This window comes from Vanacampus margaritifer, chromosome 10 (genome assembly GCF_051991255.1).
Source record: "Vanacampus margaritifer isolate UIUO_Vmar chromosome 10, RoL_Vmar_1.0, whole genome shotgun sequence".
Lineage (NCBI taxonomy): Eukaryota > Metazoa > Chordata > Actinopteri > Syngnathiformes > Syngnathidae > Vanacampus > Vanacampus margaritifer.
The window spans coordinates 5,312,975-5,340,260 of record NC_135441.1 but is presented as its reverse complement, the minus strand read 5'-3'; the positions used below and the strand labels follow the sequence as shown (position 1 = coordinate 5,340,260).

The following is a 27,286-nucleotide window of genomic DNA, read 5'->3' as shown; positions in this document are numbered from 1 at the left end:
TTGAACAGCATTGTAATCATCAGTACACGCACCACATTTGAGTGAAAATGGTTTGATCCACCTCAACCCCTCCAGCCTGTGCTTTTGCTTACAAGCAAAGATGAGCAGAGCGCGTCCTCCTCCTCGAGTCCAGTCACAGCTGGGTATGCCTGTCTAATTGAGTGAAAGTGTTCCTTACTTTTACCAGGATATGTGAAAAGTTTCTTATCTTCTATACCATTCAACACCAACACATTATTTTCATTACTAGTCTGCTTTGAGGGAAACAAGTGTTCATGTCTCTATTGTGCTGCTATTGACTAGCTTAATAACGTGTGTGTCTGCACAGAAAAAAGTAGCCTCATGGAGTAGGTTATGGACAATAAGATTGTTTTCAACAAACAAAAGCTACATTTTAAAATATTTGTATTAAAGACAAGATGTAAAAAGGCAGACACAAACAGTGCTAAAGTCAATTTGTTTTGTTAAAATGTTTTATATGATGTCTGCAAGTCACCCATACAGACAGCATTTTTATTATTATTATTATTTTGTAGATTCAAGCTCATTTCTTTTTTGATGTGTATGTTAATGTATTTTTTTTCTACAGTGCATAACATCATCCATATATTCAGAGAATCTGGTACAATCTCTGTGTGTAAGGGTCAAGGCCGAAAAATCATACTGGATGCCCATGATCTTCGGGCCCTTAAACGGCACTGCACCGCAAACAGGAACGCTTACTGTAAAGGAAATCACAGAAAGGGCTCATCAATACTTCCAGAAAACATTGTGGGTGAACACAATCCACCGTGCCAGCCGCTGTTGCCAGATGAAACTCTAGAGTACAAAGAAGAAGCCATTTCTAAAGCAGACCAAGAAGCGCAGGTGTTTCTCTGGGCCAGAGTTTATTTAAAATGGAGTGTGGCAAAGTGGAAACCTGTTTTGTGGTCAGACAAATCATGATTGTGGAAAACTTGGGCGCTATATCATACTGAATAAAGAGGACAAGGACAACCCAAGCTGTTATCAGCACTCAGTTTATAAGCCTGCAACTGTGATCGTATAGGGTTGCATGAGTGCGTGTGGCATGGGCAGCTTCCACATCTGGAAAGGCATCGTCAATGCAGAAAGGTATATTCAGATTCGAGAACAACATATGCTCCCATCTAGGCATCATCACTTTCAGGGAAGATCTTACATTTCTCAACACGATAATGCCAGACCACTGTCAGCACCAATTACAACAGCATGGCTGCATAGGAAAAGGATCCGGGTATTGAAATGGCCAGCCTGCAGTCCACTTCTTTCACTTGCAGAGCACATTTGGCGCATCATAAAGGAGAAGGTGCAACAAAGAAAGCCCAAGACAGTTGAACAATTAGAGAGACGCGTGTTAGGCAAGAATGGGACAGCGTTCCTATTTCTAAACTTGAGAAACTTGTCTGCTCGATCCCCAGACGTTTGCAGACTGTTGTAAGAAGAGGGGATGCCTCACAGTGGTGAAAATGGTCTTGTCCTAACTTTATTGAGATTTGTTGACACCATGGAATTTAAAATCAACATAGTTTTCCCTTCAAATGATACATTTTCTCAGTTTAAACTTTTGACCTGTTCTCTATGTTTTTATTCTGAATAAAATATTAAAATTGGGCACTTCCACATAATTGCATTCAGTTTTTATTCACAATTTGTATTGTGTCCCAACTTTTTGGGGAATTGGGTTTGTAGTTGTTAAAGATTACATATCATCGAATAAAATTATTAAACATGGGGTCTCATAGGGGTCCATACTAGGACCACTTCTTTTGATTTTGTATATTAATGACTTTGTTAACTCCTCAAAAGTGTTCCAGAAAATTCTATTTGCGGACGACACTGGTTTCTTTTTGGCCCACGAAAGTCCACTTGAACTCAAACGACTCATAAATCAAGAACTCTGTAATATTGACAAATGGTTTAAATGTAATAAACTTTCCCTGAATGTCCAAAAAAAACAACTATATGATATTTCGCTCCTATCAAAAACAAGAATATGCTAAACACATACATGTTGAAAACAATGGACAGACAATTCCACAAATGCGCTCTACCAAATTCTTGGGAATACATTTGGATGAATCACTGACTTTTAAAAATCATACTGATTTCATTGTCAAAAAACTCTAAATATGTGGGCCGACTGTTTACCAAACTGAGACACTTTCTGCCAACGCTCCTCACCTTATACAAAATTATTTTTGAACCACATTAGCATTACTGTAATGTAATCTAGTACAACACTTTTCCAAGCCATACAAAGAAACTCCAAGCTCTGCAAAAGAAGGTAATGCGTATTTTTTCATGGTCTGAATACAATGCCCCTTCCTGTCCTCTCTTTCATCATCATGGACTATTAAGACTTCCTGAGCTCCGTTTGTACCATAACGCATTTCATGTATCAAGTTGGCAATAATTTTATCCCTCATCTCAGCAACTTTATTCCTACGTGCTCTTCCCAACATGGACATAACACCAGGTACAAAGACATTATCACAGGGAAAAAGCGAAGGCTCAAGACAACCAGTTCAAGTGTTGCATGTTATGGCCCTCAGATTTGGAACCAGCTTGATATACATCTCAAAATCTCCCAATCTCTCCCCATCTTTAAAAGGAAACTCAAAACGGAACTATTGGCCACATATTTATAATTAGCTGAATCCTCTGTCTGGGATCAACATTGTTTGTTTGTTTGTCATTTGTGTAGTGTTAGGATGTTTTTTGTTTGTATGTTTGTTTGTATTTGTTTAGCTTGTTGTTTGTCTCGTTTCTGTTCCGAGCCCCCATTAAATAATTTTTAAGTAGCTTCTAAGGGGCGTCTCTTTCACATGTAAATGTGTATTTAGATTGTCTTTATGACAAATGCCAGCTGTGGTATTTCAACATGTGAATAAATCGAATTGAATTGAAACTGTACATTTTCAATTTGACTTTCCTTTAACCAAGTTTCCGTCATAGCAATCACTTAAAATTTGTGTGCTAGATCACTTAGAAACTCTTTGATTATAGTTGTTTTATGGTTAAAACTTCGACAATTGAAATGTATGACGGAGAATGCATTGTCAGGTACCTTATCTTTCATTGTATTAAACTGTTCACTTGAGTAATAATACCATTCCCCTTCTGTAAGTAAGTTTTGTACAAAATCAATTTCCATATCATAGATTTTACAGTTTATGTCTTGATTTATGTCCATGATATTGTGAGTGTGTCCTTGTTGTAGTACATCAGAAGTTTAGCTAAGCTAAACCACCAAATGCTGATTGTCACAGTCTCTATTCATATTTGTCCAAGTCCCGCATATTCTGGACACACAACACTTTTGCTTCCTTGGGTGGGCCATTTAGTTTTATATACACTTTACCCAATTTGTTGTCCAGGTAGAGAATATTATTTTCTGCTTCATTAAGAAACGTGCCTTCTTTGCAATTTCCGCATTTTGCTTTGTTAAATTATGGAGGTAAATATGGTGCAAAACTAACTTGTAAAAAAAGTCTAAATTTGTATCTGTAAAAGTCGTGATTTGTACCTGTAAAAAAAAGTGTACCTGTAAAAAAAAAAAATTGTATCTGTAATAAAAATTTGTACCTGTAAAAAAAAAATGTGTATGTGTAAAAAAAAATTGTATCTGTAAAAACAAATTTGTACCTGTAAAAGTCATGATTTGTACCTGTACAAAAAAAATGTTTGTACTTGTACTGAGAGTGTAAATTTGTATCTGTAAAAGTTGTGATTTATACTTGTAGAAATGACAACTTGTAGTCAAAGAAGTCGCCACTAGGAGTCACAAGTGGTTTTTCTGCTGCTTTCCAGTGACGTGAGTTTTGCACCAAATATCCCGCGACGAATGGAGCAAAACTGATTTGTACTTGTAGAGCGCCTTGATTTGTACTCGTAAAGAAGAGGGCGGGCTCTGGAGGATTTGGGCGGGCTAAAGCTCAACCTCATTGGTTGAGCGAACGACAGTGGGTTGAACTCAAATGACGCCCAGTAGCCACCGGCCCACACCAGTTTACGCGTCATTTTGGAAGAAGAGGACGTCCCTGCGTGAAAATTTCAACATGGTTTAATATACAAACACCGTGTGGAACAGCTTAAACGTTGGTTGACATGCAGAGCACTCCAAGTGGGCAGAAAGAAAGAAGTTTTAGTATGAAGGTAAGATTTATTGTACAAACACAGCTCGTAATCCGGTGCTAGCTAGCTAGCTTGCTAGCTCATCTCATGTTGTCACGAAAACTGAACACATTGAAGTCACGATTTTTATTTCATGATTTGAAGCCTACCAGTGTAAACATACGACCAATAGCTTGTACCTGTAAAAAAAATTATAATCTAAAAAAAAAACATCATAAACAGCTGCTTAGTGCTTAGATGTGAAAATTACTATAGAGCTACAGAACCCTATTGAATGTTTTACAAGATAACCTAAACCTATAACCAAAAGTGGACAGTACTTGCGAGTGGATCTTTAAGCCGCCATAGGTATTTTAACCTCAACCCTTTATCCTCTGTATTTAATCATTTTATTTTAAGTATTACAATTTCTTGATAAATGTCAGTATTTTTGCAACGTATGCTTTGCAAACAGTTACAAAAAAAAGAAAGGCTCTTACACTCTTCGTTTACTCATCACTCACAGTACTCAAATATTTGTGCAAGTATTTTTTCTGCTCTTTTAATTTCTACTTAAGAGTTAAATTTTCCAATGTAACATTACTCTTAAATATTGGCTATTCTGCTTTTGAAATGATAGTTTATCTGTATCACTAAGATGTGAGCAGTGTCACTGTCACTTAGCTACTTTAACAAAAGTAACTAGGTCAAATGTTCGTTTATTTTTAATTAAATGAGAATCTCATAAGTTTCAAAATCTTGCTCAAAAGGTGGAGACAACTGCTGCAGACACTGCTGAAGCATCAGTGAAAAGGATGACCCACTCCATCAGCAAGCAGCCAAGAGACAGGAGATGACAACTGGGGGTATTTATTGTGGCGACAATAATGGGCAACATATATTTACAGCTCAACACCTATTTAGTCTTATTTTTTATATATATTGTTGAAGGCTACTTGCCGACTTGTTGCCATGATCGCTTTTGGCTACTGTTGAGATGTAACAGTGAAGAATGAATATGTAGGTCAATTCAAGTGCTTTACATTAAATCAATAATTAATAACACGATTAATGTGAAATACACATCTAACATGAAACAATCATAACATATATTTAGTCTGTTGGCTTTTTATTTATTTTTGCTAATATCTCCCTCGTCTTTTTGATAGCAGCAGTATTGCCTTTTTTGGTGAGTCTTGAATTCCTCATAAAGCTCCATCAATAACTTTTGTTCTGTTTGTGAAAAGAATACTGTTCTCGTCTTGGATGGTTGCAGAAACGGCTCTTCTGGACATCAAATAAAACATTTCAAATGATGCACAATCTTGTTTATTGAATGATACATGTTGTTATTTGATCTGACTATTTCAAATAACTCTCAATATGGATTAAATTGTACTCCTTTAACATTTCAAACTCAAAATTGGAAGACATTTAGAAAGCATATTTTTTTCACTTTCCCAAAGGTGATTGCAGTGAAATTCTCTCAGAACAGTATCCAGTGTATCAAGGATTCTCATTTGTTGGACTTCACAGCCACTTTGAAGCAGGTTTGATGTCACACCATGTGCCACCGTCTAAAGATGGATCAAGAAGTAGCTTTGATTGACTGCATGCTGGAATCTGTGCAAACAGAATGGTTGGGTCAGCATATTCATACAATAAAAAATAATCATAGCTTCCTAGCTGGGTCATTATCAAAACACAGCCACTGACATTATACGTAATCAGTTAAACGTTTAGCTTTATCTTGTTAGCCAGAAAACCCCCCGAAGATTTTGTCACATCTTAATAACAGAAATAGTGGTAATACGGATAGACACAGACATTCTTCATAAACATTCCCATTTGCATTATTTTTATTTGGCTTCTGTGTTGAAAGCAAATGTGTATGTTTAAAGGTGTAAGAGCCTTTCTTTTTTTTGTAACTGTTTGCAAAGCATACATTGCAAAAATACTGACATTTATCAAGAAATTGTAATACTTAAAATAAAATGATTAAATACAGAGGATAAAGGGTTGAGGTTAAAATACCTATAGCGGCTTAAAGATCCACTCGCAGTAAAAATGTTTTGTTTTCATTTTATTATGACAGTAAGAGGTACAGATACGTGAATATAATGTTAGTCAAATACAAGTAGCTGAGTACTGTCCACTTTTGGTTATAGGTTTAGGTTATCTTGTAAAACATTCAATAGGGTTCTGTAGCTCTATAGTAATTTTCACATCTAAGCACTAAGCAGCTGTTTATGATGGGTTTTTTTTTAGATTATAATTTTTTTTACAGGTACAAGCTATTGGTCGTATGTTTACACTGGTAGGCTTCAAATCATGAAATAAAAATCGTGACTTCAATGTGTTCAGTTTTCGTGACAACAACATGAGATGAGCTAGCAAGCTAGCTAGCTAGCACCGGATTACGAGCTGTGTTTGTACAATAAATCTTACCTTCATACTAAAACTTTCTTTCTGCCCACTTGGAGTGCTCTGCATGTCAACCAACGTTTAAGCTGTTCCACACGGTGTTTGTATATTAAACCATGTTGAAATTTTCACGCTGGGACGTCCTCTTCTTCCAAAATGACGCGTAAACTGGTGTGGGCCGGTGGCTACTGGGCGTCATTTGAGTTCAACCCACTGTCGTTCGCTCAACCAATGAGGTTGAGCTTTAGCCCGCCCAAATCCTCCAGAGCCCGCCCTCTTCTTTACGAGTACAAATCAAGGCGCTCTACAAGTACAAATCAGTTTTGCTCCATTCGTCGCGGGATATTTGGTGCAAAACTCACGTCACTGGAAAGCAGCAGAAAAACCACTTGTGACTCCTAGTGGCGACATCTTTGACTACAAGTTGTCATTTCTACAAGTACAAATCACAACTTTTACAGATACAAATTTACACTTTCAGTACAGGTACAAAAAATTGTTTGTACAGGTACAAATCATGACTTTTACAGGTATAAATTTGTTTTTACAGATACAATTTTTTTTTTTACACATACACATTTTTTTTTTTACAGGTACAAATCACGACTTTTACAGATACAAAGTTAGACTTTTTTTACAAGTTAGTTTTGCACCATATTTACCGCCATATTAAATGCTCATTCAAAAAACATTTGTACCTTTAAATTTTTTCCCTTGTCTCAGTATAGCATTTTCCGCTTTCTGTTTGAGATTTTTGTTGCTTATTCTTCTTTCTCAATATCTATACCCTTATTGCAAAGAAATGATATGACCTGTTGCTCTACAGAAGACACATCACAATCTGGAGCCTCGCCTCCACACCCGTATTTCCCGATGCTGCCTCCGCATAAGAGCGTGGCTTGATCTCCAGCCCTGTGACAATAATGTCATTTATTCGGGAATACCGTTCCAAATCCGAAACACGGTATTCCAGATTTGCGATTATCTTGCTCTTTTCCTCATTTATTCGCTTGAGGTCTTTTATTTCCTGCATAAGTTCCATTACTTGAATCACCTGCTTTGAAACTGTTGCCACTTCTGCTGAAAGGAAATCAAGCGATTCCTTTATATCTCCATACTTATTTCTTGCCATTTTGGCTGTTGAAGGGCTATTCTTAAACTCGGCTTGACACTAGAGTCTTTTTGTGCACAACATATGTACAACAAGTATAAGAGAAGGTTTAATGAGTTGAAGTTCACTTCTAAACAAATGTCTGAAATTTAAAACATTCTTAAGTTAGTGTGCGGATACGGTGGCCATTAAAGGGTTAAAATGGCCAGTGCTCTTATCACGCATGTTGTACTGTTACAATGTAGGTCGTGATATTTTGCAGCATGTTTATAAATAACATGATTGCAATACCATACACGGTCACTGTCTTGCGTGCTGTGCAAGAGTAGTTGTGTCCGAACACTGTTCGCTAATATATGTTGTTGTTTTTTGTTGGTTTTTTTTTTTTTACTGTTTGCCGATTCGGGCAGCCAGCTCACTGCTTCCTCCTTGATGCATATCACGTGACCAACGTACTTGTCATGACGCAACAGCGACTATTTATTGTGAATAAAAATGTTTTAAAACTGTATTTTATTTCATTTTCTAACTAACGAATTATTTCCGTAGTATCTAGATAATGTATTGCTTTTATTCTCGCATCATTCTTTTTCATGCTTGTAATGCATTGTGATCTGACACACACACACACAACATACACACACAAATATATTAATTCATAAAGTGTGGACAGATTTTTACACACTAAAAAAATTATAGAATATAAATACTGTATATTATTTTCAAACTGTACAAAACTTCAAACACAAAATGTATTTTGTGCAAAACTGCTAAACTATGTGGAAAACTAACTCAACACACTTTAACTCATATTTACAAATTACTCTTGCTCCTGGTTCTCCCCAAACCGCCCCTTGTAGTCTGGGTACCCCAATATGGGCATGTTCCCCTTTAGGAACACCAGCCTTTGAAAATTGGCACTGGCCAGGGCGGCCCTCTCCGGCGTGAGGACATCGTCAGCTGTAGAAATTAGAAAACATTTTCCCCACCGCAGCAGAGCTAGGGAGGGGGGTGTTATACTTGATGAACAAGTTGACCCACGCCTCCCTGTGCTCCTTGGGGAAGAGGTCCCTGTAGAGGCCTTCCCGTTTTGGCCTCTAAGTGTGGATGCTGGCCCTCAACTCCTAGCCCACATCCGGAGCGCTCACCTCCTCAGTGCCAAACAGCAAATCAGCAATAGCTGTTTAGGGAATTTTTGAAAAAAAAATGTTTTATTCATTTAATATAGTGCCACACTTTCAAGTTTAAATCTTCAAACCGACATTTCTTAGATACAGCGGAGGTGAGGTGGCAGAGTTATATGGGGATTGGCAACAATATCCTCGGCGTCAAGCAGTTCTTGGACGTCAACAGGCTGTCCCTGCAACATTTCCTCTGCCTCCTCCTCCTGAATATCTCCATTTGGTTAGTTTCCGGCAGCAGGGTGGATGACTGGTTAGCACATCCGCCTCCTAGTGCAGTGGACGTGAGATCGAGTCCGGGCTTCGGCCTTCCTGGGTGGAGTTTGCATGTTCTCCCCATGTTTGCCTGGGTTTTCTCCGGGTACTCCAGTTTCCTCCCATATTCCAAAGACATGCATTGCAGGTTAAATGAACACTCCAAATTGTCCATAGGTGTGATTGTGGATGGTTGTTCGTCTCTGTGTGCCCTGTGATTTTCTGGCAACCAGTTCAGGGTGTACCCCGCCTACTACCCGAAGCCAGCTGGGATGGGCTCCAGCTTCCCCCGCGACCCTTGTGAGGACAAGCAGTTAAGAAAATGGATGGAAGGATGGATTGTTCGTTTCCCCAAAGGCATTGAAGGCTGTGACGTAGTTTGTGCCATTGTCTGTGGTGGTAGCTACCACCTTTCTGACAATATCAAACTCCTGGTGGATGTCATGGATGACTCCCCCCAGGAGCTGATGTGTCTGGCTGACCTGAGAAAAAAATGTTTTGCTTTTATTCTTAATGTTTTTTTAGTACCTATTAGGCTTTTTAAATTTTACACTTGTCGATAGAGTTTAAGTGAAATCATGTTGTATATCAGGGGTGCTCAAGTTCGGTCCTCGATAGCTCCTCATCCTGTTTTCCATGTTTCTCTCCACTAACACACCTGATTCATGATCAGGATCGTTATTCTGCAAAGCTTGCTGATTAGCTGATCATTAGATTCAGCTGTGCTGCAGGAGGGAAACATGGAAAACAGGCTGGATAGGGGCTCTCGAGGACTGAACTTGAGCACCCCTGGTGTATATGATTTTACTTACACTCTATGGCAGGGATAGGGAAACCCGGTCCTCGAGAGCTACTATCCTGCCTGTTTTCCATGTATCTCCTCAAACACAGCTGACTCACCTGATCAGCTAATCGGCAAGCTCTGTAGAAGCATGAAAACAATCGTATTCATCAATCAGGTGTGTTGGAGGGAGACATGGAAAACAGGCAGGACAGCGGCTCTCGAGGGCTACGGTTCCCTACCACTGCTCTATGGTGTATACCGCCACCTATAGCGGCGGAGTCCCCTCTCAATATTCACAAAAGAAGAACAGATGGAAACGGGTATAAGTCGCATGTCCGTTATGCGCAGTTTCAGTAAATTTGCTTAAAAATTGAAACAATTGGATGGGAACCTGACTATTGACATCCCACCCATGTACCTTAATGATGTAAAAGGCAATGCTTTTGAGAGTCTGGTTGAACTGACTGGTACTCTATTCACACTCACTATGGCGTCACAATGACAATGTGCTCTAAGTATTGTACAGAATATCCCGTCTTTCCCGAGCAAATCACAGTGGAGCAGTACCAGATTGATATTGTGGAGAACTTTCTTAAGTAAATCACAACATCAATCTGGCTAATGCCAGGTTAGAGTTAGCCGTCAAGGCAACAAAAATACCTCGCTCTGAGGGAAAACAAATGCTATAAAAACGCTGAACTAAAGGCGCCTCTAAAGGGAGGATACCTAAACTACAAACAAAAGGCACTCCTAAAACTAAAGACTAAACTGTGGCTATAAAAAGTTACAACAAAAACTCGCACAATAGACAAGGCTGAGGACTGAGGCTGTGTGCTTTAGAAATCTTGCTGGAAACACTTTTACACAGGGGAGATGCAGACTATTTAACACGTAATGGGAAACAGGTGGATACAATCAGGAATCAGTGTTGACGCTGACGCCACATGAGCAAGTGACCTGAAAAGAAAGGAGAGTCAGGATTTTCAAAATAAAACAGGAAATGACAATACAGTAAAACCCCAGACGAGACAACCTCAACGCGGTATGACAACTTCATGAGAAACCTGAGTTACATGCAGCTGTTCTGATTTTGGTGCATCTGTGCCAGATGTTATTGATCTGGGAAATAAATTATAAAATGTTTCCACATACCCCAATGTGCTCACGTAATATTTATTTCTGTTTGATACATTGAATGAGTTTTTTTTTGGGGGGGTGTCCTACTGTGCGAGTGGTCACCTCGCGTCTACTGCCGATCACGCAAATGGTGTTCTTGTTTTTCTTTTGTTTCTCTCCACACAGCTATCAATTGTTGAATGCAAGCATTTTTTTTGCACTACCTTGTTTATGTAACTAAAAAAAAAAACACACAACAGTTTGTTCTTCATGTCTTTAAATGAACACAAAAATGTAGTAATGTCACACCCAATGTCGAGGTCTATAGAGATTCGAACGTTGACGTCACACGTTCCACAATGCACGTTAGCGCCACCATTCTGGCAGGACAGATACTTTTACAATGATAGACAACTATTGTGGACCAGTTGCCACAACAAGAAGAGGCAAAAGAAGGGTCAAGCATTCTATAGGCTACCAAAAGAGGAACCAATGCGATGCCAGTGGATCATAGCAGCCAACAAATTTGTGAAGAACAAGATGGGGTCCTACTCATCATGGTGAATATCATCTGTGTCGTGATTAGGAATGGGTACCTTTCACATTTGAATCGGTTCCAATTCCCCGGTACATGGGAATCGATACCAGTACGCAGCGATACCATTTTCGGTACTTTTGTTCTCTTTATCTGTACTTTTGTTCTCTTTTCAGGGCTTTAAGTAAAAACAATCCTCCTGAGTCTGATTTTTATCCAGGGAATGGTGGTGCAGTGCCCAATGTGCCGATTTGTTATTCGACCGACATCAAGCCATTACAATTTGATTCGTTGCCGTAGATGGACTGGGCATTTGGGAAACTCATTAAAATTTCCCGATGGCCAGTCATCCCCAAGTGTCCGGTCATCTCTTACATTATCCATTTATATTATGTACAGTACAGTATAGCACTGCAGGCCCCTCTCGTGCTGCACCTATCGGATAGTTTGGTATTCAAATAGCCTACGGAAAATTCTATTGAATAATCAGGTATTTTGAAAAAATATATATCTTTTTGCATGGTGAAAGAACAATTGTGAATATGAAATACATTAAAAACATACTTCCACTTACTAATGATTGACCAACTTTCATTTCTAGATAATCAACTTTTTTTAAATTTTATTTTTTTACTTAAATTTAAATTATTATTTTCCTCTCTAGAAAGTTAGGGAGATTTTAGACAAATCTCTCCCCATGGATTTTGGAATTACCTTCCGTTAAATATTAGGCCAGTGGTTCTCAACCCCTGGTCCTCGAGTACCCCTATCCAGTCTGTTTTCCATGTCTCCCACAAGCAACACATGTGTTTCTAACGATCAGCTAATCAGCAAGTTCTGCATGAAGCCTGATAACGACCTTCAGCTGTGCTAGCTGGGTAGACATGGAAAGCAAGCTGGATAGGGATACTCGAGGACCGGGTCTGAGAAACAGTGCATTAGGCAACCTCCCTCTCTATCCCCTCCTAAAACCCATCAGTGTTATGTGTCCATTTTCAGTATTTTTTATGTTTTTCATCAAAGAAAAAGCATTTGAAAAAAATACACTAGGGACCCGACATTTGACCAGGATTGTTAAAACATGTAGAAATTCAAAATGGTGCCATGCTGCAATTTGTAATTATTGGAAACAGGAGGGAGAGATTCACTCTAAATTCTTGTAATAATGCCCGGTTTGGGCTCATTGACTCCCATTCTAAATCACAGTTTTGATATGCTGTAAACCTGATGTGTTTTAATGCATTTTCTGTGATCACTGATGCAATCGCTTCTTTGATGAGTCATAAACATGAAAATAGAGGAATTTGTGTGTTGAGCGTGTTAACACCCAAAATCCACTAGGAAGGCGCCATAGGCTAATAAATGAATTTGCTTGTGCAAAGCCCGCAGCAGATTGGTCAAAATGAATGTGATAAAAACGGTTGGCATTACAAAAAAGTTTGGTGTCGATGTGCCTGAGCTCACTTTCAGTCTACAAGACAATACAAAGATACTGCCCACAAATGCAAAAAAAAAATGCACTTGTTTATTGTTATTGTTTGAATTTCAACTCTTACTGGTTGGGTGTTTGAATTTCTTTACTCTTATTGGTTCTGGGCATTTTTGGGGTCGTTCTCGCGATGATCACTACTTCGCATGTCTTTCAACACAACTGGTAGCAATGGTTAGAAAGATGGTATTGAAGGAAACAATTCGGCTCGTTTTAGAAAGTACTGATTCCGAAGAAGAATTTTATTCGGACGCTAGTTCGGAGAGCTCGGAAGAGGTTGAAGAGTCTACTCTTGGACTTTGGATGCCGGAGGAGAAAGAGGATGATGACGATGAATGCAGAGATGAGCATGGAGAGGAGTGGGAAGTGGAGGCAGATGATCGCGGAGGTGAGAGCGAGGGGGGTTGATGAACACGACAGGGAGGCAGAGGATGATGAAAATGACGGCGATCAGAGCAAATAAATTAGTGAGTGTCTCTCAAAAAATGTAAAACTATTATGGTATCCTACTCACGAAGTGGCCACACATTATTTCCCTTCATCCCATTCCTAACCCTGGGGCAACCCTCTACGCAGTAGCCAGAATCAGCAGCCCTGAAAACTGCGTTAGATTTGTTGCCCAACTAGGGCATCATTCAGCGAACCATAAGAAAAGCTTCAAGCGGCTTAAGGAACTCGGCAAGGCTCTAATTTGGCCTGAAATTTTGAAACGTGAAGCAAAGCCTTCTGCCGAAGGCTTGGTGGAGCAGGTGGAGCATGCAGAGCAGCGTGCTGGACCCCTGTCTAAGCGCAAACAATGCGGCCTTTGCACAAAGCCACTCGGGGTTCAAACGTTTGCGCAAAATGTGGAACTTACATTTGCAAAAAACACATCAAGACCCATTGCATGAAATGTTAAATGAAAAAAAAGTAGTTCTGGTGTTTAGTTAGTAGTAGTTATTCGTTTCAGTAGCTGGTGTTTCATGTTCATGAATTCTGCATATTTGTTCTAAAGTGTTACTAATAAATTCTGTCATCAAAATCAGTTAATGTGACTTTGACCTTCTTGTTCTAAAGAAAAAATTCTCTTGTTACGACTTATTGACTTAGTCAAGGATCTAATTATGTCATATGAAATATTTTACTTTTATATTTATATATATCCATTATAATTATATACAGCATAGTTAGTTTTGCTGTTAGCATAATACTGCTATTATTGTCCATTGGGGGCATAAAAAATAAATATATATAGATATGTATAGATAGGTCTGATGCCAGTGAACATTTTGAGCGGTTGAAAGTGAAAAAAAATATTCATAAATGACAAAGTTACAACACTTGAAAGGAAAAGCCTGATTTGGGACAAAATTACAAGAATTTGTTGCTATTCAGAAAACTGCCATTGTGTAAAAACTGTGCATGTATAAAAAATTATATTGTTATGAATTATGGACTTATTCAAGCCTCTAAATATGTCATATGAAATATTCAAATTATACTTTTATTTTATACATACAGTATATACAGCATAGTTAGTTTTGCTACTATAATAATATTGCTGTTATTGTCCATTGGGGGCCTTAAAAAAAAACCGATATATGTATAAATAGGTCTGATGCCACTAAACATTTTGAGTGGTTGAAAGTGAGAAAATATTCATAAATCAATGAGTTATCACACTTGAAAGGAAAAGCCTGACTTTGGACAAAATTACAATAATTTTGTGCTATTCAGAAAACTGCCATTGTGTAAAACTGAGCATGCATAAAAAAAAATCTATTGTTATGACTTATGGACTTATTCAAGCCTCTAACTATGTCATACGAAATATTCAAATTAGACTTTTATTTTATATATATATACAGCATCGTTAATTTTGCTGTTAGATAATGCTGCTATTATTGTCCATATGGGGCATATATATATATATATATATATATATATATATATATATATATATATATATATATATATATATATATGAAAATGAAAAAAATATTCATAAATTACTAAGTTATCACACTTCAAAGGAAAAGCCTGATTTGGGACAAAATTACAAGAATTTAATCAAAACAAAATAACGCCCATGGGTAAAACATATATTTGTTCTTTGGCGTTTGACTAGTTTCAATGGTTTATGGTGCCTGCTGTATTTTGTTATTAATGTATTTATTTTCTTTTCTTATTTACTTACTTATTTGTGTTATTTTATCGACCTATACATTCATCCACTTAAGATAATTATTAATTTATTTTGTGTTATTTTTGTTTTGCCTGTCTTTATTCCATGACTGATTTTTACTCAGTGTACAGCACTTTGTATGAAATTAAATTCCGAGTTGAGTAGTTTTTGTCTCTGAGACAAAGTGACGTCAGAACCACAGTTGTGATTTTGCCGACCGTCAACTGCACAATTGAGTGAGCTCAGTTTGTTAAACTGATCTCTAGCACCGTTAGCACGCTAATACTGTAGACCAGAGGTGGGCATCGAGGGCCGAAGTCCTGCAGGTTTTGCATGTTGCCCTTCTCCAACACAGCTGATATATGATCAGCTCATCAGCGAGCTCTGCATAAGCCTGATAATGATCCTGTTGATTGGAATCAGCTTGTGTTGGAAGTGAGAAACCTCCAAAACCTGCAGGACTGCAGCCCTCGAGGACCGAAATTGCCCACCTCTGCTGTAGACACTGGCAATAGGCACCGTGCAATACAATGTCAGCGTAACTAAGTCTTCTTTTAGTGAATTTAATTGGCGATTGAACGTGATTTCAGGACAAAGTTGTTTTGTTGACTATGGTCGCAATAGTTCATGGCGGCAATAAGAACTGAAGACAAACATTCTGCAGGACGAGTCAAGTCGATCATCCATTGCGGCGTGACTGGCAAAATGCTCCCGGGAAAAACGTCAAAATAAAAGTGTTTCCTGGCATTGCGCTCCACATATTACTTGGTATGGGAAGGTTTATTTTGAATTTGGCCTTCTCTCTGCATTGGCTGTGTTTTGTCAGACGTGTCAAATATTCCCCACCTGTAAACTGTTTACTTCACAGGATTTGTCATTGCGCTAGTGGCTCTTACGCTGGAAATCCACCGTGTTGGAGTACTTTAAGCCCTGTCTTTTTCGGTACTTTTGTTCCCTTTTTCGGTTCTCTCTCTCTCTTTCTCGCGCTCTCTCTCTCTCGTGCTTTAAAAAATATTTATTTGGGTGTTAATAAATGTTCATCGTTTATTTAACAGTAAAACCTTTTTAACAATCAATTTAATAATTACTTTTAAATATATAAAACTTGACAAGGAACACAAATTTAAACCAAATAAACCAAAGAAGAATAGTAAAAATAAAGGTGTAACATTTTACAATTATGGAATTATAATTAATACACATGAATTAATATGACTCAACACAAGGAACTAAACAATAAGAGTAAATATATAAATTTGTAGTAGATGTTTCTTCTTCGTGCAGTTGTTTTTGAAGAACGTAAAGCTTGCCACACGTTGTGCGATGAGTTCGAAGTTCAAACCCATGTTGGACTTAAATATAGCAAAAAAATGACAGTTGATAGAGGACATGAACAAAGAGAAAAATTGTGTTCAAATTAATTGTTTAAATGTACCCGATGTGGTCTGTAATGCTTGCTACATTTTGGCCACAAGCTTTTGCTATTTTAAATATGGTCACCATTAGTATATCCAAATTACAATGTATATTTACCATAATTATAGTAAAGTCGATGTACTGCACCTGTAAGGCGGGTGATGCGCCCGGGCTCCCTGTACAGTGAGCGAGGTCGCCGCCAACATCTCCCTCTCAGCCGTGTACTGATTGCAGGGAACTGGATTCATAAACAGTTTAATTTGGCTTCCGGTGTGAGTGGGTGATGTCAGTATGCTGGTATACATATAATGTTGCGTTTAAGTGCGCCTGGAAAATCATCAACTCTTCCAATCTCGCACAGTCACAACTTAGAAAGACATGCTTCAGAACAGAAACATGGCACCGTTTGATTTTATGTGAATAGGTGCTCGGTAGTACCGACTCAAATCGGTCCATACCACAAAAAGTACCGTCTTCGGTACCCATCCCTAAGTGATTACTTCGTATAAGGTGAGTCAATCAGTGTTGCTAACTTCACAGTAAAGAAAGTAGCTATTGGCTGCCCTAATAGTGCATAATTGGTAATTTGCATGTAATAGTAATGGATGCTGTAGGAGAGAGGAATAACGTCAAGGAAGAGGCAAAAAGTGAGTAAAAAACAACCTAAAGAACACTAGAAAAATGTCGATAGAAAGCTTCAGATTGTGATTCTGATTCTACACTGTCGTCCTCCTCTGAAAAGTCCTCGTATTTTTCCTCATCATCATCTTCCTCAAGGAAATAACAAGGAAGAACAAAAAGGCAAAGAAACACAAGAACATAGTGAAGCGACCAAATAACAAACAGAAGAAAGGAAAACACGCTTTTACAAGAGGTGTGCTACTGTGCTGTGTGTGTGATTTGATCCTTATTTTCAGAAATTATCATCATGGTAGTGTTGTTTTTTTAAAACAATAGTTCAACATTTTGGAAAATATACCTATGCACGTAAACACAGTTAGGATGATTTTTAGGTGTACTGTATACTCAATCATTTTTATACCCTGAATTATGTTTTGTTCTTGTTATTCGGAGATACGAGGTTGTAAAGACATACGCAGCAGAGTGCAAACAAGGAATTCTAGTATAGAGCTATTCAATAACAAAATAAGCTTAATTTCATTAAAAATAATCTTTTGAAAAATGTAGAAGGCTAAAGCTTCAGTTTTTTTTATGGAAATGCAAATTCAAATGTCTAAATAAGCGCCCAATTCATACTGACTGTGGAACGGACGCGGTGCGGTTTTCGTACGGCCGCTGCAAGGAATAGAAAGCATTCGAGTCTGTGTGTCACACTCGCTTAATGCACGCCTCATAAGCCTGCACCGCTCAGTGACATACAGGCTTCACAGCATCTGCAGAAATTAGAATTTCTCTTTGCTTGGAAAATGTCCCTAACTCAACTTAAGTCAGGAGAAGTCATTACAGCCAAGTACGAATCACTGTTAAGAATTTAGGCCTACAACACTTTAAAAGCAATGATAATGCTAACGTAGCCTATGAGTACATCACTAGGTGAAGGGACATTCCCGTAGTGTTTTATGGCTATGACTATTTTTAATTACCACTATGTTTTGTACTTCTATTTGGTATATTTGGGGCTCGTTGTTTGAATTTTTGCTTATATTCTAATATACTAAAACAAACATAATTAACTACAGTTAGTGCACACTGTTGAAGAGGAAAAGCCATGGCATTCTTTCTGCATAAATGCCAAACGTCAAATAGGTTTACCCACCATTCAGAAAAAAGTAAATGTATTCTGTAGTTGCTGGGATTCAACATCATCTCCATGTCTGATTTGGGATTAATAATGTACAGTAGGATTTACTGTGGCATTTTATGAACTGAAATCTTGATGCCAGCTGAATGATCCTGTAGGCCAGTGACTATTTGTGAGTCTGGAGCTGTATGTAAACAAAAACAAAACACATACTCTGTTTGCAAATGGCCAGCCAAAACCAATTCTGATGGCTCAAGTATAGCCGGTAGCATATGAAAGAGATTTGCCAAACTGCATTTTTACAGAGGTAGAAAATGTTTAAAATGCCAAAGTAAACCAAACAATTGCGTTAATTAGTATTTTATTTCTCAAACTATTCTAACTATGGACTTTAACAAAATGAATAACACCCATTCAGGCTCATATACTGTACATATACCCGGGTTTTCTCAATGTAGTCTAACAAGAACAAACCTGGCACCCTTGAACAAAACTGAATGCGTTTTATACTGTTCATTGGCCCCAGAATGAGCATGTTCACGAAGTAAAGTTTAGTTTACTTTCACCACCCATGGAATGCTTCTTGTCCAATCAAATTACTTTTAAAAAACAATCGTACATCATACAATTAATCTTGCAGTTGTGTGGTGTTACCCAAAATTATCATCAGAAGAATGGTCGCAAAATATTTATCATAAGTTTTATGAGACATCATGGCTAAAAGTATCGTTGTGAACCCACAAACAAGACTGAAACCAGTTTATTGCTTCCCTGCATTGCTTGCACATTGAGCACAAGCAAAGCAAAAAATCTGCTCAAGAAATTTGAAAGGATTATGGTAGGATTCCAAAATATCTTGTTGGTAGCTCATAGCATGTATGTGATTTAAAAAAAAATTATATATAAGTATTAAGGGCTAGCTTTTGCTAAAAGTCACATTCTTTTAACTGCTGTTTGGACACACAAGTCTGCTTCATTTAACAAATATCCACAACTGTAAAAATGCAAGGGCACCTCAGTTGTTCATATTACAGGAGTGCAACATAATTGAAGGCCTTTCATAATGAAAAGTGTAGTTGGGAGATTACTCTTTTAAAGGCCTTTGAGGTTAAATAAACATTTGTACCGGAGGTTATAGCATCCCTCTGTCTTTTGCCTAATGTGTGTCATGGTAATGGGGAGATTCTAAAGCCAAATAACGATGCAGAGGACAACCTTGACCCCAACCACCCTGTGAGGCACCACGAGATAATGAGAGCTCTGGGAATGTGCCACTGAACAGGGCCGCCTGGCCTGATCCCAAAGTATGTGCAAGCTACATAAGGATGGCGCCTGAGCACTTCATAAAGACAAGTGTGTGGTAAATCGGCATGTTTTGGTTTTATTTAAAAGTTAAAAAAAAAAATGCTGTCTCTTGTTGAACTCAGGGATGTTCGTTTTGGCCGGCTGCGTTTGAGTTTAATGAGCTAGTTGTGAGACCTGTGTAGAGTTTTTGGTGGAGAAAATGAACAAGCTTAATCTAAATTTAGTTTTATTTAATTTTAAATAAAACACAAGATCTCAGAGACTGAAGCATTATGCGAGCAGTTGAGCATGTACGCTCATGAGCTCAGCTAACGTGTTGCAGCTTGCAAGGATGAGCCAAGTACTTATTGCAGCGAAGCAGGCAAAAAAAGCAACACTCGCTACGTTCGCGGACCCTCCCAAGCCTGTGCCGCTCAGTGAAATACAGGCTGAAAGCAACAGTCTCTCCACTTAGCCACCACATAATATTGTTGTCTTCAAGGGAGATCCATTGGAATACTAACCATTTACAGTATATGTCACTTCATCATGGGATGGAGAGAAAAATGGAGACCAACCAAGATTGCCTATACAGTACACTACCTACCTGGAGCAGCATACATGTGGAAAACCCAAATAGCTGATAAAGAGCTGTATGCATATAGATAACCAGAAAAAAGGGTATAGTAAAGCTAAGAGGCTCCAATTGTCCAATTACAAGATGCTAAGCAACGCTGGGAAAAACTGCAAGACCTCCATTGATGAGTGAGAAAAAAACTTCAGGCCTCTAAGCAAGAACTCCAAAGTCAGCTGTCGACAGTGGAGAATGAGATGAACAATCAAAATAAAGAGCTTCAGAGATCCCTGATGATTCCATGCAGGCTCATGCTCAGGAGCTCAGGAATGCCAAAAAGGAAATACTGCAAGCATAAAATGAGAGCCCAGTTTTGCTGACAAGGCGTTTCAAGGAAAGAGCCTGGAGGATTCTGTCAATGCTGAACGGAGCAGGGAAACTAACATACAGGCCTTACACAATGACAATATCTCACTAAAGGCAGAGATTCAGAATCTGTGAGCACATGGCTTACTGATCATACATGCCTCCATGTGTGTCCATGAAAAAGTGGGAGACATTGTGCTGGTTGCTTTTTCTTTCTCTCCGCCTGGAGACGCCAGGGGGTCTAGAAACACCCCTTGTAATGTTATGTTAGCAGTGATTTATGTTGACTTTAACACCCTCTTGTGGTGAAATGTGTATTGCATCTGACTCATTTGAGTTGACGACGTCAGTTTTCAATGACACTCCTGAAGAGCGACACGTACTCGGTGGAGCGTTGGCCCACGTAAGGCTATAAGTGACTCTTTGTGGTCAATTGCACAATTTTCGGTAAGGTTTAAAGAGCTAATAAATCAAGTCTAATGTTTTGGGGAATTCAAATGTTGGTAAAAATGCGTTAAGAAGAACAAATCTTTGAAGATGTTAGCATTTGTTAGCCTCTCATGCTAGCGGACTTGAGTTTGCTAACTACAGTATGTTAGTGTTTCTTGGTTGTGTTATCTACTCTAATTCAGAACCCATGTTCTAAACAACGTAAAAGAGCATTTATTGGTGTGACAATTATTTCTTTACATGCCCAAATCATCTAATTCCGCAGACCATACCATATATGTAATTTTAAAAAAAAATCTGTGAGCACTAGATAAACAAAAAGTACAGTAAATAATTAAAAAATGAAATAAACAACTTTCTGTCAGTTCAATGGAAAAATTGTTAAAACAAGTCCCAAAAAATTAAAGTCACCTTGGCGCAGATGATGAAAGTGTTCCCAGACGGCCCCACATATTTACCCTTCTTTAGTTTGTTTAAATTTGCAGTTGGATGGTGTGTTATCAGGCCTTAGTGACCTTTTGCATACCTTTTGGTCTCAGTAGGGGGTTAATTGTAGGACTAACAATGGTGTCCACAAATCACGACATATCTGCTGAGGCATCGGGATTTATATTATGCCTGCCCAAAGTCAGAGCTGCTGCTGCATCAGTGTGTGAGTGCATGTGAGAGTGAACTGAGTTGAGGGCACAACCATGAAAGTTGACTGCCATAGTGGCCACTCATAAAATAATGCCATGAACATATTGAATAACTAAGTGAAGAAAATATAATGGAGGAAACCTTAAATCATCTCTGAGTCTCTTAATCTCCCAGTTTAAATGGGTCATAAACAGTCATTTAATCTCTTTAGAGGGGAGACTTTAAGACTTTTCTAATAAAAATTCAAGATGTGTTGAAAAGGGCAAAAGTGGAGGGTCTGACACTTCCTTAAAGTAATGATGTAGTTGGGAGTTACAGAAATGGAAAATCGTTTTCTTTTTAAGCCTGATCTTAAAGCTCCTGTCACAGAGTTGGGGTTGTTTTGCGTGCGTATTACAGTATTTCTTCTGACTGTAGCTTGGAAAAAATAACCGAAAATAAAATTCTTGTATCATGCTTGAAATCAGTTTGAGGATAACAAATTAAATTCAAACAGAAGTTCTTAACAACCTTAAGAAGCATTCTATTCTGTACCAGTAATGCAAAAGTTGGAACTTCTATCGTCATCAAACAAAGCAATGGTAACTTAATAGTAAAATAAACAATTTAAAATGTATTTCATTTTTATTTACTTTGATTCATTTATGTAATTACATAATTGCTTGTCTAAATTATTGCAAATAAAATAAAACAATAATATTAAACAACACATTTTTGCATTATTAGAATAAAATATTTTTGCACACACCAGTTCAGGGTGTACCCCGCCTACTGCCCGAAGCCAGCTGGGATAGGCTCCAGCACCCCCCGTGACCCTTGTGAGGAAAAGCGGTCAAGAAAATGGATGGATGGATGGATTTTTGCACACACATTAACTATAGATGTTTTACTTAATCTACAAATGATAAAAGACAGGGCCCGTCAGTCTATTTAAAAAATAGCTGTAGCTGTGTCCAAAATCACAGGCTGGCGCGACTCAACTACATGTCAAAATTCACGCAGCCTTTGAATCTAGCCTTCAAATCTGGCCTTCGTTTCCATGGAATTTCCAAGAAGACGGGCCCTGAGCGAAAGCAGCCACGGAGCATACTTTCACAGCCTTCATGGCTCGGCTCTTTTTCTACGCCGCTATATGTTTCGTCTTCGAAACTTAAAACATGAAGACACCTGAAAGCAGCCGTTCAGACTTTGCCTTTGAAATGTAAGTATACGTTTTTATATTTAATCTTAAAATATCCCTTAGAACATAAAGACACATTGGGCAACAATTTACTTAAGATAAACTGTAAGACATGTTTTTCCCTTATTGTGATTTAAATTTTGGATTTATGGTGATGTTCAGATGTACCATAAATTGAACATTTCACATTTTTATTTTTTTATTTAAAGCTACCACAGCCAGATGCTGTTCTCAAATGCAACAATCATGTCACTAAAAGACAAATGACAAAATGATTAATTACTAAAAATAACAATTAAGCTGTGAATCACTTGTATCACATTTTCACAACGGCAGCTGTAACAAAGCACTTTATAGAACACAGGACAACAAAATAAAATTTATAATTACAAGATCATGGACAAATGTGCTGAAGTGTATAATCTGCATTTTACTGGCCTGCCAGCCATAAAATGCCGCAGCGGCACTTGAACTGGCCAGTGTATCGCCTGTATTGCAAACCCCAGGGCCACTGCCTGAAAATCTGCTGTTCGGGAACTGGATGACTTGGTAAGAACTACCACTTCCCCAGCGTGCAATATACAGTACAGACCAAAAGTTTGGACACACCTTATTCAAAGAGTTTTCTTTATTTTCATGACTATGAAAATTGTAGATTTACACTGAAGGCATGCAGAATTATATACTTAACAAAAAAGTGTGAAACAACTGAAAGTATGCCTTCAATATGTATAAATGAATAATTCCCCAACAGTGTCACCAGCAAAGCACCCCCACACCATCACACCTCCTCCTTCATGCTTCATGGTGGGAACCAGGTATGAGTCCATCAGTTCACCTTTTCTGCGTTGCACAAAGACACGGTGGTTGCAACCAAAGATTTCAAATTTGGGCTCATCAGACCAAAGCACAGATTTCCACTGGTATAATGTCCATTCTTTGTGTTCTTTAGCCCAAACAAGTCTCTTCTGCTTGTTGCCTGTTCTTAGCAGTGGTTCAAATGTATCAATAGTGAAATGAGCATGGGAATGTGCGGTGCTTTACGGCAACTCCGTGCCTGGCGTACATAAGTTTTTCTTGCTTTCGAGCTGTTGGCGAGTTGTATAGGTGATGCTGGGCAGTTGCGAGAGGTGGAGTTTTCGCCAGGTGGTCACTGTAAAGGTATAATATATTTAGATATCATTTTACACCACGCGAGGGGGCGGTGGATGGCTGCATCCATGCGCCGAAGACGTAATCGTAGTTGTGGGGGTGTATGGCGGACGACATGTGCCTAGGTTGCATGGGTGGGGTGGGGGTGTTGTGTGTGCGTAGGTTTTCTCATCAGAAATTGATCAATGACAAAATGATGCCACGTAAACAAGCGCATTGAACATGTCCACTATCTATCGTCGGCGGACATGCCAGGAAATTTTGTCACTGTGGGACGCGCGGGGGGAGGGAGGGTTTATGCGCGTCGTGCGCGTCTTTCAAGTTTAAACCTCCACGATCACAATCCGATCAATGCTCCTTAAACACGTAATTCATCCGGTATCAGCGGCGGCGCAGGGTTGTCTTATATTATTGTATTAAATTTACCTTAGAGCCTCTGGGATCACAATTTGATGCGCCTTCCAGGAATCCCGAGGGTTCTAAAAAAATGCTTAGGCCTTATATGTCTTTAAAAAACACCCATATTTTCATCCCAGGTCGAAAATTTAATTTTTATTTTTATTCTGAGAAAAAAAACATGCGTTTGCTGTCTGCGCTTTTTGACAGGCGGAAATGTCATATGTGGACAGCTGCGTGTCACAACACAATAAAGATGTTGTCACAGCTGGAATATGCATTTACTTTTATTTTGTAGGTGCCGCAGGAAGTGTTAATTTAATCTTCATGTCGTGTGAGCGAGGACAAGCGTTGAAACTTATCGTTGCCAGTGTCCAAAGCTAACTTATTCTGGAATCTTATTTGAAAGGTTCCGCGTTGGTAAACCTCGATAGGCCTGAAAATTACACATCTTTTGGCGAAATACGCCATTAAGAAACTAAAATATGTGACCTATGTGAATCGTGGAGAAGCGATGAGAAAGTGGGAACGTATGGTGACGCTCTTCCCGGCTAACGTAAGTCAAGTGTTAACCCCCCTGTCATAAACCACCTACAGTTTTACTATTTTAAACATCACAATAACAATAAATACAACTAAACTTGTCGCAGGGATATACGTGTTTTTATTTTATTTTTGCGCTTGACGTCAGGCACCATCATCATGTAGTTTCATAATTACTAAGTGCGTGCGTGCGCTTGTGTGTGTGTGGGCGTGCTTGTGTGTGCGTGTTTGTGTAGTGTTGGAGTTTGCTTTTTCCTCCGCATGTTCGTTTCCTTTCGGGTCGTGAGAATTTTGGTTATCTGAATACAGGCTGGAGACGATGAACAGTTCCTTCTAAGCTTTTATTTGTATTTTTTTCCCAATTTTTGGGACTGACTGACCTTCATTTGTTAAATTTATAATGGCCACTCATTTTTCTTTACTTAGCTGTTTTTGTCTTGCCACAATACAAATTCTAAGAGTCTATTCAGTAGGACTATCAGCTGTGTAGCCACCTGATCCAACCCCATTTATAAAGCAAGTCTTGAAGCTCATCAAGAGAATGCAGAGTGTGTGCAAAGCAGTAATCATAGCAAAAGGTGGCTACTTTTAAGAAACTAGACTATAAGGTGTATTTTCAGTTTTTACACTTTTTTGTTACTACCTGTGAAGTGATCCTGATGGCCTGCCCCTCAACCCACCCTTAATTAGGAGACTTATTTAAGCCACCTGTTTTCTATATGGTGTAAATCTTTGCTGCACTTTGCTTAGTTGACCTGTCTGTGTGTACTAGCTGTTAGCTGATATCAAGGTAAAGAAAAGCTCCTCGTTTTCTTCCTAACTTGTTTTTAAAAGTAACATGTTAATGGTTTAGCTAACAGGTAATCTTTTGTAGTGTGCCAGATATGGTTTGAAGGGGTTCCTGTTACCGTCAAGGATGGTAAGTTGGTCCCTTGATAACACCTCTTGACATAGGAGCCGTATTTGATATTTAATTCTTTTTTGGGGGGGGGGCTAACCTGCTGCTGTTTTGTTTTTAGTTGAGTTTGGGTTATTTTTGATTGTTCTTGGTTCATGTGACCGACTGGGTTCGCTTTTAATTGTTTTTTTTATTGTTCCAGTAAAGCCGTGTGCCTCCTGGTAGTTGGGCAAGGCACTGGGGAAGGTCCCTCCTGCACCTTTGCATGCGAGTTGGTGCACGAGTCCACAAGTTTTAGTGTGCACTATTTTTGTTTGCTGTGTTTGCCGTGTTGACTGAAGTGAGTATGTGGTGGCACCCCTGGGCACCTCCTAATGTAGGTTGCTCACCACAAGGTGGCCTCGGCTAGCTGTTTATTTTAATTCTTGATCTTAATTCAATTTTTAGTGTATAGTCACTAATCTTAATTCTGTGTTAATTCATAGTTTTGATGCCTTCAGTGTGAATCTATAATGTCAATAGTCATAAAAAGAAAGGAAACTCATTGAGAATGTGTGTCCAAACTTTTGCTCTGTACTGTTGTCAACCATGAACTGTGGCATCCCAAAGACTTGTGACACCACCCAGTACGATGCCCCACTTGGAAGAACCTGCGCAATCTTCGGGTTTTGGACGCCCGCGCCGCGCGGTACCATCTGACGAGCGTGTGCGGAGCCGCCGGGGCGTTCGCGGGCCAGCCGGTGTGGAGATGCTCCCCCGGCCGTTGGGAACGCCCGGATCACAATCCGGATTCTTCCCTGGGCCTCGTAGGAGCAGGACGAGTTGCAAAATTCACACAAAGATTCAATAAAAGTCAAGTTTATTTTTAAATGCCCACAGTTGACAAATATTAATATGTGCCCAGGGCTGACTGCTGGCAGGATGGGCTTTAGCCTGCGGCTGTGGAGTGGCCCGTCTACCTATTTGTTTCCCTTCAGTCCATGTAGTATTTAAAAAACACACAATTATGTCAGACAAGAAGCTTTAATGCAAAGTTTTGACAAAGATAAAACCTGTGCTTACCTGGTCAAAGTGATCAACAGCCCCTTTGTTCTTGTTTTTATCAAGAATGCTTTTGGGATTCTTTTTTTGGTGCATCCTCCACTTCCATGTCCCGGTGCTTCAAACTCAAAAGTAAAACGTTTTTTTTTTATATAGGACACAAGGGTGATGTCACGTGAAAAGGCGAAGGTGCTTGACAGGGGCGTCCTATTGCTTTGAAGGAGCTGTGGAGGAATTTTTCCTTTGTTTTTGTGCAGTGTTCCCACTAGTGATATCTTTTTCTTTCTTGGCTCCATTGCAAGGGTAAAGGAAGTTAAAAAAATTGTCAGTTGTCACTGTGTCCCTCGAAAGTGTTACAAAGCCCGAAGACAACTCTCATTCCCTGATTCTTT

The 27,286-nt window shown here is 38.8% G+C and overlaps 3 long non-coding RNA genes across 3 annotated transcripts; 2 read left to right on the top strand and 1 right to left on the bottom strand.

The window, feature by feature from the left end:
• Positions 1-3,935: 3,935 nt before the first annotated feature.
• LOC144059146 (uncharacterized) lies at positions 3,936-5,450 on the top strand. The gene is made up of 2 exons (XR_013295570.1): positions 3,936-4,176; positions 4,905-5,450. It is a non-coding gene; the product is annotated as an uncharacterized LOC144059146 (long non-coding RNA).
• LOC144059145 (uncharacterized) lies at positions 5,448-6,979 on the bottom strand. Its single transcript, XR_013295569.1, has 2 exons — positions 6,583-6,979; positions 5,448-5,757 (listed from the first exon to the last, which is right to left on the bottom strand). It is a non-coding gene; the product is annotated as an uncharacterized LOC144059145 (long non-coding RNA).
• Positions 6,980-25,495: 18,516 nt separating this feature from the next.
• Positions 25,496-26,727, top strand: LOC144059402 (uncharacterized). Its single transcript, XR_013295652.1, has 4 exons — positions 25,496-25,745; positions 25,830-25,874; positions 26,056-26,193; positions 26,463-26,727. It is a non-coding gene; the product is annotated as an uncharacterized LOC144059402 (long non-coding RNA).
• The last annotated feature ends 559 nt before the right edge of the window (positions 26,728-27,286 follow it).